The sequence below is a fragment of the Chrysemys picta genome, chromosome 20, assembly GCF_011386835.1.
Source record: "Chrysemys picta bellii isolate R12L10 chromosome 20, ASM1138683v2, whole genome shotgun sequence".
Taxonomy (NCBI): domain Eukaryota; kingdom Metazoa; phylum Chordata; order Testudines; family Emydidae; genus Chrysemys; species Chrysemys picta.
The window spans coordinates 3,719,626-3,732,667 of NC_088810.1; positions in this window are offsets into that span (position 1 = coordinate 3,719,626).

The window sequence follows — 13,042 nt, forward strand, 5'->3', positions numbered from 1 at the left end:
GTTACTTTCCTCGAGTGACAGACATCAAATCCCGCCCCCACATGTGCCCTCGATTTGAATGCCGTGTAGGGCAACTCAACTTGGTGGTGAGGGCGGGCCCTGAGGGCGGAGTGCATACGCGTTGCCCCGAGCAACAATGGTGTCGGCCATCTTGGATCCGTCCCCATGGCAACGGCATTCACAGTACTAGCCAGTGATAAGGTAGGGTTACCATATCTCATAAATAAAAAAAGAGGACCCTCCACGGGCCATGGCCCCGCCCATTTCCCCACCCATAGCCCCGCCCCAACCCCGCCCCTTCTCCACCCTAACTCCGCCCCCTCCTCCCTCCCACTCCCAGCCAGGGGGAAAGGGCTGCCCCAGTGCTACCAGCTTCACGGTTTCCCGGGCAGCCCCCAGACCCTGCGCCCCCGGCCGGCGCTTCCCCAGCGCAGCTGGAGCCCGGGAGGGGAAGCGCCCAGCCGGGGGCGCAGGGTCTGGAGGCTGCCCAGCAAACCGTGAAGCCGGTAGCGCTCGGGCTTTGGGCAGCCCCTATGCCTCCGGACCCTGCGCCCCCGGCCGGGCACTTCCCCTCCGGGGCTCCGGCGGCTCTGCGTAACTTACACTGTATAAGTTACACAGAGCCGAAGAGGAGCAGAGCCCCCGCAGCTGGAGGCTCTGCTCCTCTTAGGCTCTGTTTAAGAGCTGGGCTGCCCCAGCGCTACCGGCTTCGGGCAGCCCCCGTGCCTCCGGACCCTGCGCTGCTGGAGCCGGGGAGGGGAAGTGCCCGGCTGGGGGTGCAGGATCTGGAGGCATAGGGGCTGCCCGAAGCTGGTAGCGCTCGGGCAGCCCGGCTCTTAAACAGAGCGGGGTCGGCTGGAGCCTCCAGCCGCCGGGGCTGTGTGTAACTGACATAGTGTCAGTTACACAGAGCCGCAGCCGCTGGAGGCTCTGTTTAAGAACCGGGCTGCCCGAGCGCTACCGGCTTCGGGCAGCCCCCCTGCCTCCAGACCCTGCGCCCCCAGCCGGGCACTTCCCCTCCCGGGCTCCGGCGGCGCAGGGTCTGGAGGCACGGGGCTGCCCGAAGCCGGTAGCGTTCAGGCAGCCCGGCTCTTAAACAGAGCCGCCATTTTCCCGGACATGTTCGGCTTTTTGGCAATTCCCCCCGGACGGGGGTTTGACTGCCGAAAAGCCGGACATGTCCGGGAAAAAGAGGACGTATGGTAACCCTAGATAAGGTCATCCACCTGTGGCTTCATAACCCCCCACAATGATGTCACACAGCGTCTGATGATGTCATAACACACCGTGATGTCACAGCACAACAGCCTCTAATACGAGGTCTCATGCCCGTGACGCTGTCACGCAGAAACTATGAGGCCATGGTGCCAGTGATGATGTCACAATGCCCACCGTGACGTCACATCAGCAGCAATGATGTCATGACGCCCACCGTGGGGCGATGGCGCTCTGGCGGGGGCAGCATGCGGGGACCCCCTGCCCGCCCCGGCGCCTGGGGCTGGACATGCCGGTCCCTTTCGAGAGCCGCACGGAGCCGGGTAGGGAGCCTGCCTGAACCCTGGGAGCCGCCTGAGGTAAGTGCCGCCCGGACAGAGCCCGTACCCCGAACCCCCTGCCCCAGGTCAGAACCCCCTCCCCCTCCCTAACTCCCTCCCAGACCCCACATGCTTCCCACCCGCACCCCGAACCCCCTGCCCCAGGTCAGAACCCCCTCCCCCACCCTAACTCCCTCCCAGACCCCACATGCTTCCCACCCGCACCCCGAACCCCCTGCCCCAGGTCAGAACCCCCTCCCCCACCCTAACTCCCTCCCCGATCCCACCTGCTTCCTACCCGCACCCCGAACCCCCTGCCCCAGGTCAGAACCCCCTCCCCCTCCCTAACTCCCTCCCAGACCCCACCTGCTTCCTACCCGCACCCCGAACCCCCTGCCCCAGGTCAGAACCCCCTCCCCCACCCTAACTCCCTCCCAGACCCCACATGCTTCCCACCCACACCCCGAACCCTCTGCCCCAGGTCAGAAACCCCTCCCGCACCCTAACTCCCTCCTAGACCCCACACCTCCTCCACCTGCACCCCAACCCCCTGCCCCAGATCAGAACCCCCTCCCCCTCCCTAATTCCCTCCCAGACCCCACATGCTTCCCACCCACACTCCGAACCCTCTGCCCCACGTCAGAACCCCCTCCCCCTCCCTAACTCCCTCCTAGACCCCACATGCTTCCCACCCGCACCCCGAACCCCCTGCCCCAGGTCAGAAACCCCTCCCGCACTCTAACTCCCTCCTAGACCCTACACCTCCCCCACCTGCACCCCAACCCCCTGCCCCAGGTCAGAACCCCCTCCCCCTCCCTAACTCCCTCCTAGACCCCACACCTCCCCCCCCCTTGCACCCCAACCCCCTGCCCCAGGTCAGAAGCCGCTCCTGCACCCTAAATCCCTCCTTTAAGCATTGGGCTTACCATTAACCAGACCTTAACCATTTACCCTGGTAGCCAGCTGGTGGGCCAGAGGGACCTCATCCATGGCTGGGCCGGCGGGACCCCAGCCCTGGCAGGTGGGCTGGAGCAGCCCCGGCCACTCGGGCAGGCTGGAGTGGGCCAGGCAGGCTGGAGCGGCCCAGCTCCAGCCACGCCAGGACAGCAGGACACCAGCCCCTGCTGCCCCACGCCAACCCGCCTGACGGACCTCGGGTAACGGTTAACTGATATAATTTTAACAGTTTAACCGGTTCACTTTTTTAACCAATATTTACATCCCTAGCCCCTCCTGCATCCCAAACCCCTCAGTGCCGGCCCCACCCCAGAGCTCAGGGTGGGGTACCGGGCTTGATTGTCCCAAGGGGCTGCTCTTGGGCAGCAGTTAGGGGGCGGGATACCAGGCTAGATGGGCCCTGTCACAACCCAGGGCTGGCTGCACCCCTGCCTCCTTCAGCAGCTCTATCCAAGTGCTCTCTTCCAGGCTTTAATTCGCCAGCCTGCACCTGCTGGGGCTGGAATCGCCCCATTCCCCCTGTAACCCTTCTGCCCATCTAAGTTGGCAGCAACAAGGGCCGGGTTCTGTATCTAGGGGTTCCGTTTCAATAACGCAATGCAAAACCGGCTCGAGCCCCCACCCAGTGACCTGGGACAATTACATACCACCCCCTGGGTGCCTCCAAGAGGCAATACTTCCTCTCTCGCAAGCACGGAGTCTGAGTGTAACAGAAAATGTTTAATAACATGAGGTAAACGACATCAGCATTAAATTGGAAAAACACCACAAACAGGATTCGTAACACAAACCATGAGCAAAAAACCCACCCCAGCAAATTGGGCTGTGTCCTTTCCCTTTGGTTCTTGAATCCAGCAACCCAAAAATCACCCAGAGTCCCCAAAGTCCAACACCCCCAAAGTCTCTTGGGTCCAGCAACCACCCAAAGTCCCACAGACCCCAAAGTCTCTGTCCCTGGTCAGTGCAGCCCCAGAGTAAAAGGGGGGGGCACGCAGGGTGTTAAGGAGCACCTTACGTGATCCGAGGCCGGCTGGCCGGCTCTCCGTGAGGTTCTGCCACAGCCTTCACCACGAGCCAGTCCACTTCCTGCTGTCCCACAAACTGCTCCGCTTTACAAGCTGCTCCGCTCACCGACCTGTGAGCTGCTCCAGCCGTTCCCGGAAACAGCTCCGCTCGCCGTTCCTTGGGCCGCTCCAACCGGCCCCGCAAGGCTCCGCGCTGCTCACTGCTCCTCTAGTCGTCCCCACAGATTGCTCCACCAACTGCTTAGCAATATAGGTTCAGGCTCCCCCACTAGTCAACACAGCACTCAGTGATCTCAGCTCTTAATAACTTTAGCTCTTTTGTGATTTCAGCTCTTAGCAATTTCAGCTCATAGTAGGGGAGCCCCAGTGCTAGTGCACCATTGGCCCAAAGTGAATTCAGTTCAGCAGCCTGTAAGTAGACTCTTAATGGAATCAAAGTTAACTAACATTCAACAGTGGAGAGACAACAAGGAGTCTGGTGGTACCTTAAAGACTAACAGATTTATTTGGGCATAAGCTTTCACGAGTAAAAACCTCACTTCTTCAGATGCATCCAAAGTAGTGAGGTTTCTACTCACAAAAGCTTATGCCCAAATAAATCTGTTAGTCTTTAAGGTGCCACCAGCCTCCTTGTTGTTTTTGTAGATACAGACTAACCCAGCTACCCCCTGATACTTAACAGTGGAGAGAAACAGTAGTACAATAGCTGTTGCAAACCCTCAAAGGGGACCCAGCCCATCAGATACAAATACCTGTCCCCATCCTCTCTCTCAGTATCATTCCAATTTTAGTATATGTGCTGCCAACAATTCACTGGGTTTTATAACCCATGCCCCTTGTCAAGCAAGTGCTACTTAGGTAATGGTGAAGGACTCACTCAGTCCTGTCATACAACAGTTCCACTGGCCTTGATTCACAGAATCAGGGTAACAAAACTTTATTCTTCCTGCCCCAATAACAGAGAAACTGGGGATCCCACACCAGCCAAAGTAACCACTTTGAGTTGCTGTTGTTTCATGCCAGGCGAGTGGGTGTGCCTATGCAAACAAGATCAGCCCCTGGAGTTCTTTTCCACACTCGCCATAATTCACCACCAGATGTCAGGGGAGAGCTCATCCTGACTCTGCTTACACCCTCTCTCAGAGCAAGTGCCAGCCTGCAGCCTGTGGACCCCAGCCGTGATTGCTCAGCCAGGTCTGACAGGCTTCAGGACCCACCTGCTTTCCCTTGGGGAGCCAACACCAGAGCGTGGACTCGGGGACAGGAAGCAGCAGCCTTTTCCAAACAAGGGGTACGTCCAGACAATATATAGTCATAAAAATATTACAGGCAGCTTCCATGTGCTTCCAGGTTCATGGACAGATCTGGGGCAGCAGGGAGGGGGCTGGATACTGGGCTAGATGTGTCTGAAGCAGGGCGGCCATCCCCCAGATGAAGTCTCGTTTCTCATTTCCCCTTTCCAGTGAGATTCCATTTTTAGCTCGGCTTTTCCGGTAGCAGAGGAACGGCCCCCTCTACACGCCTGAGTCAGTAACTACGGATTTCCTGGCACCAGGTCTGCCCTTGCTTCTGCTTCCACAACAGCAGCTGGGTATTCTGAGAGAGAGAAAGGGTGGGGGAGGGGGGGTATATGAGGAGAGAGAAAGAGAGATTGAGAATGTGCATGGATGAAAGTCTGGCCAGTTGGCTAGACAGGTAGGTAGGTAGGTAGTTTGTTAAATAGATCGGTCGGTCAGTAGAAAAGGAGCCAAATAGGTAGATAGGCTGGTGGGTATGTAGGCGGGTGGATGAGTAGGTTGGTAGGTAGGTAGCTAGGCAGGTTGGTAGGGAGGTACATAGGTAGGTGGATGGGTGAGTAGGATGTTAAGTAGGCAGCTAAGCAGATTGGTAGGCGGGTAGGTGGGTAGGTGGGTCGGTAGCTGAGTTACCATCTGTAACAGAGCAGGGTGAGGTAATAGGCCAGGACGAATCCAGTCGCTACGAAGACGAGTTTGCAGCTGATTTCGATAAATGCCCGAGTGAGGCCACTCACGCCTGTGGGAGCAGGAACACGCTGAGAACCTGGGATAGATCCCTGCAACCCCTGCCCCGAGCCAGCCAGCCCCTGTCGTGTTGGAGCTGCGCCCCCTAGAGGGGAAAGGCCCCATGCCCCATTCCCCACCCCCTGAGCCAGCCAGTCCCTGCCCTTGGGCCGGGTCAGAGCCGGCGCCCCTAGAGGGGAGGGACTCTCACCTGTTTCCGGTGGGCTCAGCAGTACAGAGTACATCCTATGGGGGTTGGAGCTGCGGCAGAAGATCCGGGGCCCCCGTCCCCACTCAGCTCAGGGTGCTGATGGCCTCGTCCCCCTGGGCCCAGGAGCTGACTTGCAGGGCCCCCTGCGAGCTGTTCCCAGCCAGGGCCTCCCCATCCACCTGCCATTGGAGCCGGGGCAGGGGGTCGGAGCGCAGGGAGCAGCTGCAGCTGGGCCCCTGGCGCTGGCAGGATGCATTCAGCCTGGTCTCCAGCCGGGGGCTCTCTGGGGGGCACAGGAAACATGGTGACAACAGTCAGAGAGAGAAACCCAGTGGCAGGGAGTCCCATAGGTTAACCTGCTAATATGAAGTGGCAGGGAGTCTCTGCTAGCTCTGGAATGGTGAATTACAGAGTCCTCACTAGGGACTGAAATACCCACAGCAATAGCATTAAATTGGAGAGCGCCCCCCACCCCCCATTGGTCCCCATGCCGGTAAGATCTGAATCTCTGGCTCCTCTGTCAGCCCTGAGACATGGGGAGAGGGGAGAGAATCATCATGTGACATGAGGCCTTTCCTCCCTAATCTGATTGGCCCGAGGGCGGGGACTGGCTGGCTCAGCGGGCCAAGGAATTGGGCAGGGGGCTTTTCCCCTCTAGGGGTCACTGGCTTCATTCTAGCCCCATTCTAGCGGGGTGGGGATTGGCTGGCTCGGGGGGGGGGGGGCGTGAGGAACAGGTCATGGGGCCTTTCCCCTCTTTGGGGCACTGGCTCTGACGATGGAGGGAAACTGAGTCACAGCAGCCCATTCTGTGAAAGATGGAGCCATCTGCTGCCAAGGATGCAGTTTCTCCATGGGTCTCTGCGCAGCTGGGAATGGGTCTGAGCCCCAGCCAAGTCATTGCATGTCGGGGGTCAGGCAGTGGCACTCAGGGGTCTGACATCCCAGCTCCCTTGGGTCCCGCCGGGCCGAGGCTGGAGGAAGGAGCTGCTGGGAATTTCCTCTCGTCAGCTGAAGCGTCGGGGTTAATGGGTTTTCACTGGGCTTTTCCTGTAGGGAGGCAGAGCAACTCAGACAGGGATGGAAACGGATGCAAGCCACTCGCTGCAGAGATCAACCCCGAGCTGTGCAAAGACCCAAGCTGTTTACACAGGGATCTCTCGTCCAGCGCTGAGATGCCGCCACCTCGGGGGTGCAGCAGCTGGCTAACAGCCACACACAATTTGGGACAGGGTGTGAAGGAGAATCCTGTAGCTGGGGGATTTGATGGATGCAGACCAATGACACCCAGCTGGGGATATCACCAGGATACTGCGGTTCACACGCCAGCTTGGGGGGGAACTTGCCCAGGGATCTCTGTGGGGCGTAGCTAATGGTCTGTGCGGCGCAGCCAGGTGGGGACTTACCCATAGGAACTCACCCACAGGAACACCTGGTGATACGCCAGGAGGAATCCGGCCGCCATAACGCCCCCTTGCAGACCCACGTGATGACGGGTGGAAGCTGCAGCGGCTGGACCGGGAGCCTGGCTGCAATGAGGGGGGAGCCGGTTAGCAGCTCGGGGCTTGGAAGCGAGTCCCCCTTGATTTCCTGTTTCCCATTTGTTTCTGGAGCTGGGTATTATACTGCAGATGCTAAAGCGTTTCCTTTCCCCTGCTGTCACCACTTGACCCCACTCCCCTCCCAGAGCCAAGGCTAGAACCCAGGAATCCTCGCTCCCAGCCCCCCAGTCTAATCACTAGACCACACTCCACTCCTGGAGCTGGGGGTCACTCACAGCCAACCTGGAGCCAGAGGACTCTATGGATGGAGACCCCGATCGCAGGGCATGTGACACTGCAGATGAGCTCTTTGCCGTGGTCCCCCGGGGCCGCGTGAAGCTGAGCATGGAGCTGTAGGAGATGCTGCTGTTCGCCAGGGAGGTCCCTGGCTCTGGGGTTGAACCCTCCCATCCTGGTGATTTGGGGAGGGGTCCCAGAGCTGGTCTCTGGAGCCTGGCTGGTCATGTTCATTGGCTGCTGGGCAGCAGCACCTCGGGGACCCCCAGCACCAGCTGCTAGGTCAGCTCTGTGAGATCAAGTGGAGGACGGGGATTAGCTTGGGAGATGAGACCTTTAGTTTTCACTACTAGGGGGCACCAGCTCCAATTCATCCCCAGGGTAGGGGGTTGGCTGGCTCAGGAATGGCAATGGGACACAGGGCCTTTCCCCTCTAGGGGGCACTGGCTCCAATCTGCCCCAGGGCAGGGGACTGGTTGGCTCAGGTGGGATACCTGTAACAATGAGTGTGGGCTGTGTTGCTCAGTAGCTGTGCTGGAATGAATTCCCGCTGGCGATGTGCAAGATAACAGCAGCCTTGGTCCCTGTCTCTCACATCTTTGATGCCCAGCGAGCAGCCCACCTTCTCCAGATCCCTCAGCAGTGGCCCCGCGCCTCCTCCAACAACTCCCTGTAGAGGATGTCGGCAGCGATGGTTTTCCCCCAGAAGACGTCCGCTTGCTCCACGAAAAAAGACAGATCGCCTCTCCGATCCAAGGTTGGTTGACGGCCTGAACATGCAGGAATCCTGCATGGCAGAGATGGGACAGGAGGAAGAGGCTGTTCTGGAGGGATCCACCGGATGGCGCAGTTACATAAAGTCATACCAGGTCTTAGCGTGTGAGCAAGTGTTCAGTCTTCGAAGAAATGCGGAATCAATTATGTTCATTATTTTATGTAGATATATAGATCTATCTCTATAGGTGTATCTATCTATCTATCTATCTATCTATCTATCTATCTACATACATTATACTATAATATTACTATATATTTACCCATATATATACACATACACAAACACGGTTTATAGAGAGCATCTAATTATTCTTACCGTTATGTTAATATGTAGAGAGAGGGAGACTGTGTGTGTATATATATATATGTATGTTGACTATTATGGTATGATATATTTTATATAATAATGTTAATTAAGTTGTCATGGGATAAAAGGGAAGGTCCTTTCATGGATTGAGAACTGGTTAAAGGACCAGGAACAAAGGGTAGGAATTAATGGTAAATTCTCAGAAAGGAGAGGGGTAACTAGTGGTGTTCCCCAAGGGTCAGTCCTCGGACCAATCCTATTCAACTTATTTATAAATGATCTGGAGAAAGGGGTAAACAGTGAGGTGGCAAAGTTTGCAGATGATACCAAACTGCTCAAGATAGTTAAGACCAAAGCAGACTGTGATGAACTTCAAAAAGATCTCACAAAACTAAGTGATTGGGCAACAAAATGGCAAATGAAATTTAATGTGGATAAATGTAAAGTAATGCACATTGGAAAAAAATAACCCCAACTATACATACAATATGATGGGGGCTACTTTAGCTACAACAAGTCAGGAAAAAGATCTTGGAGTCATCGTGGGTAGTTCTCTGAAGATGTCCGCGTAGTGTGCAGAGGCGGTCAAAAAAGCAAACAGGATGTTAGGGATCATTAAAAAGGGGATAGAGAATAAGACTGAGAATATATTATTGCCCTTATATAAATCGATGGTATGCCCACATCGAATATGCGTACAGATGTGGTCTCCTCATCTAAAAAAAGATATACTGGCACTAGAAAAGGTTCAGAAAAGGGCAACTAAAATGATTAGGGGTTTGGAACAGGTCCCATATAAGGAGAGATTAAAGAGGCTAGGACTCTTCAGCTTGGAAGAGAGGAGACTAAGGGGGGATATGATAGAGGTCTATAAAATCATGAGTGATGTGGAGAAAGTGGATAAGGAAAAGTTATTTACTTATTTTCTTGACCTGCTGCTCACAAACAGGGAAGAATTAGTAGGGGAAGCAAAAGTGGATGGGAACCTGGGAGGCAGTGACCATGAGATGGTCGAGTTCAGGATCCTGGCACAAGGAAGAAAGGATAGCAGCAGAATACGGACCCTGGACTTCAAAAAAGCAGACTTTGACTCCCTCAGGGAACAGATGGTCAGGATCCCCTGGGAGAATAACATGAAGGGCAAAGGCGTCCAGGAGAGCTGGCTGTATTTTAAAGAATCCTTATGGTTGCAGGAACAAACCATCCCGATGTGTAGAAAGAATAGTAAATATGGCAGGCGACCAGCTTGGCTAAACAGTGAAATCCTTGCTGATCTTAAATGCTAAAAAGAAACTTACAAGAAGTGGAAGATTGGACAAATGACCAGGGAGGAGTATAAAAATATTGCTCAGGCATGCAGGAGTGAAATCAGGAAGGCCAAATCACACTTGGAGTTGCAGCTAGCAAGAGATGTTAAGAGTAACAAGAAGGGTTTCTTCAGGTATGTTAGCAACAAGAAGAAAGTCAAGGAAAGTGTGGGCCCCTTACTGAATGAGGGAGGCAACCTAGTGACTGAGGTCGTGGAAAAAGCTAATGTACTCAATGATTTTTTTGCCTCTGTCTTCACGAACAAGGTCAGCTCCCAGACTGCTGCACTGAGCAGCATAATATGGGGAGAAGGTGACCAGCCCTCTGTGGAGAAAGAAGTGGTTCAGGACTATTTAGAAAAACTGGATGTGCACAAGTCCATGGGGCCGGATGTGCTGCATCCGAGGGTGCTAAAGGAGTTGGCGGGTGAGATTGCAGAGCCATTGGCCATTATTTTTGAAAACTCATGGCGATCGGGGGAGGTCCCGGATGACTGGAAAAAAGCTAATGTAGTGCCCATCTTTAAAAAAGGGAAGAAGGAGGATCCGGGGAACTACAGGCCAGTCAGCCTCACCTCAGTCCCTGGAAAAATCATGGAGCAGGTCCTCAAGGAATCAATTATAAAACACTTAGAGGAGAGGAAAGTGATCGGGAACAGTCAGCATGGATTCACCAAGGGGAAGTCGTGCCTGACTAACCTAATTGCCTTCTATGATGAGATAACTGGCTCTGTGGATGAGGGGAAAGCAGTGGATGTGTTATTCCTTGACTTTAGCAAAGCTTTTGATACAGTCTCCCACAGTATTCTTGCCAGCAAGTTAAAGAAGTATGGGCTGGATGAATGGACTGTAAGATGGATAGAAAGCTGGCTAGATCGTCGGGCTCAACGGGTAGTGATCAATGGCTCCATGTCTAGTTGGCAGCCGGTTTCAAGCGGAGTGCCCCAAGGGTCGGTCTTGGGGCCGGTTTTGTTTAATATCTTTATTAATGATCTGGAAGATGGTGTGGACTGTACTCTCAGCAAGTTTGCAGATGACACTAAACTAGGAGGCATGGTAGATACACTAGAGGGTAGGGATCGGATACAGAGGGACCTAGACAAATTAGAGGGTTGGGCCAAAAAAAACCTGATGAGGTTCAATAAGGACAAGTGTAGAGTCCGGCTGGGATGATTTAGTTGGGAATTGGTCCTGCTTTGAGCAGGGGGTTGGACCTCCTGAGGTCCCTTCCAACCCTGATATTCTGTGATTCTATGATTCTATGATTCCCATAATACAAGAACTAGGGGTCACCAAATGAAATTAATAGGCAGCAGGCTTAAAACACATACAAGGAAGTTCTTCTTCACGCAGTGCACAGTCAACTTGTGGAACTCCTTACCTGAGGAGGTTGTGAAGTCTAGGACTATAACTGTGTTTAACAGAGAACTGGATAAATTCATGGTGGTTAAGTCCATTAATGGCTATTAGCTAGGATGGGTAAAAAATGGTGTCCCTAGCCGCTGTTTGTCAGAGGATGGAGATGGATGGCGGGAGAGAGATCACTTGATCATTGCCTGTTGGTCCACTCCCTCTGGGGCACCTGGCACTGGCCACTGTCGGTAGACAGGATACTGGGCTAGATGCACCTTTGGTCTGACCCGGTACGCCCGTTCTTATGTTCTTATGGTGGGATGGATTGCACCCTCAGCAAGTTCGCGGATGACACTAAGCTGGGGGGAGAGGTAGATACAGTTTTAGTAGTAGGATTTTATGTTTGTGTTTTGTATGATTTAGAATGAAGGATAAAGAATAATAAGATAATAGTGTAGCATGTATTAAATGTACTAATATATGATTTGACTATATCCTGCCAGCTACCCTTTTTGAATAGTAGAAAGGAATGGCCTAATGTGCCATTGGTAAAGATGCATCAGCAAGAATTTCTTTGTGTCTGGACTGATTTAAAGGGCCTTTGAGGGTCACCACTTTGTTGTAGGTTTAGCATTTTAAAATAAGTAAAAGAATGTCATAATTGTTTTTCTTGTAAATTGTAACTTGATGTTCCTGCTCAAAATGTTCTGCGTAAATGAATTCTGTTTTGTGAGTGAATGAGGAATGTGTGTTAAGAGATAAGTGTGAAGGCCATCACTGAACCAGATGTTCTAGGGAGGAACTGAAGACAGACACAAGGGCGCCAGGAGGTTCTAACATGGCCCCTATTGAAATGTCAGAAGAGGGCAGATTGACAGCTCTAAAGATGAAACAGACACCTATCAATGGGGACAAGATAGCTGTGATCAAAACCAGTATGGGATAACTCCCCAAGATACTTGATGAAAAAACAAGATAAAGGATGAGAAGGACAATTAAAAAGACAAGCACTCGTCAAACAACAATTGATTACAGCATGACGGTGCAAAACTCATTGGTCCCAGTGAAGGAAGATCACTATATAAACAGGTGCTTTGGATAGTAATAGGGGCTGTTCCTATGAGTGGCTCAAAAGATTGTACTGCCCAGAGGGCTGCCAGGCACTCATGTTCACAGGGATCAAAATGTATTTCTACTCCTTGTAATTTCCTAGATTCATATGCTACTGGCACTAGCTTTCCTTCTTTATTGTCTTGCCAGGAAACTTTGGATTCATCCTGCCAAGACTTCCCCGGAGCATTGTGTCGCGACCGACAAAACTCAGCTCCTAACTACCTGTGATCAACCTAGCTAGCCACTAGATTGATCCAGACTCTGGACTGGCAACTATAACATCGGCTGGCGGGACAGTGTGTGTGTGGTGTGATTGAATGCATATGCTAATTGTTGTATCTTCAATAAATGCGGCATATTGCCTTTTCCCCTGAAAAAAGATCCTGTGTGCTTCTTATAAGCATAACACGCTGGAGGGTAGGGATAGGGTCCAGAGTGACCTAGACAAATTGGAGGATTGGGCCAAAAGAAATCTGATGAGGTTCAACAAGGACAAGTGCAGAGTCCTGCACTTAGGATGGAAGAATCCCATGCACCGCTACAGGCTGGGGACCGACTGGCTAAGCAGCAGTTCTGCAGAAAAGGACCTGGGGATTACAGAGGATGAGAATCTGTATATGAGTCAGCAGTTTACCCTTGTTGCCAAGAAGGCTAACGG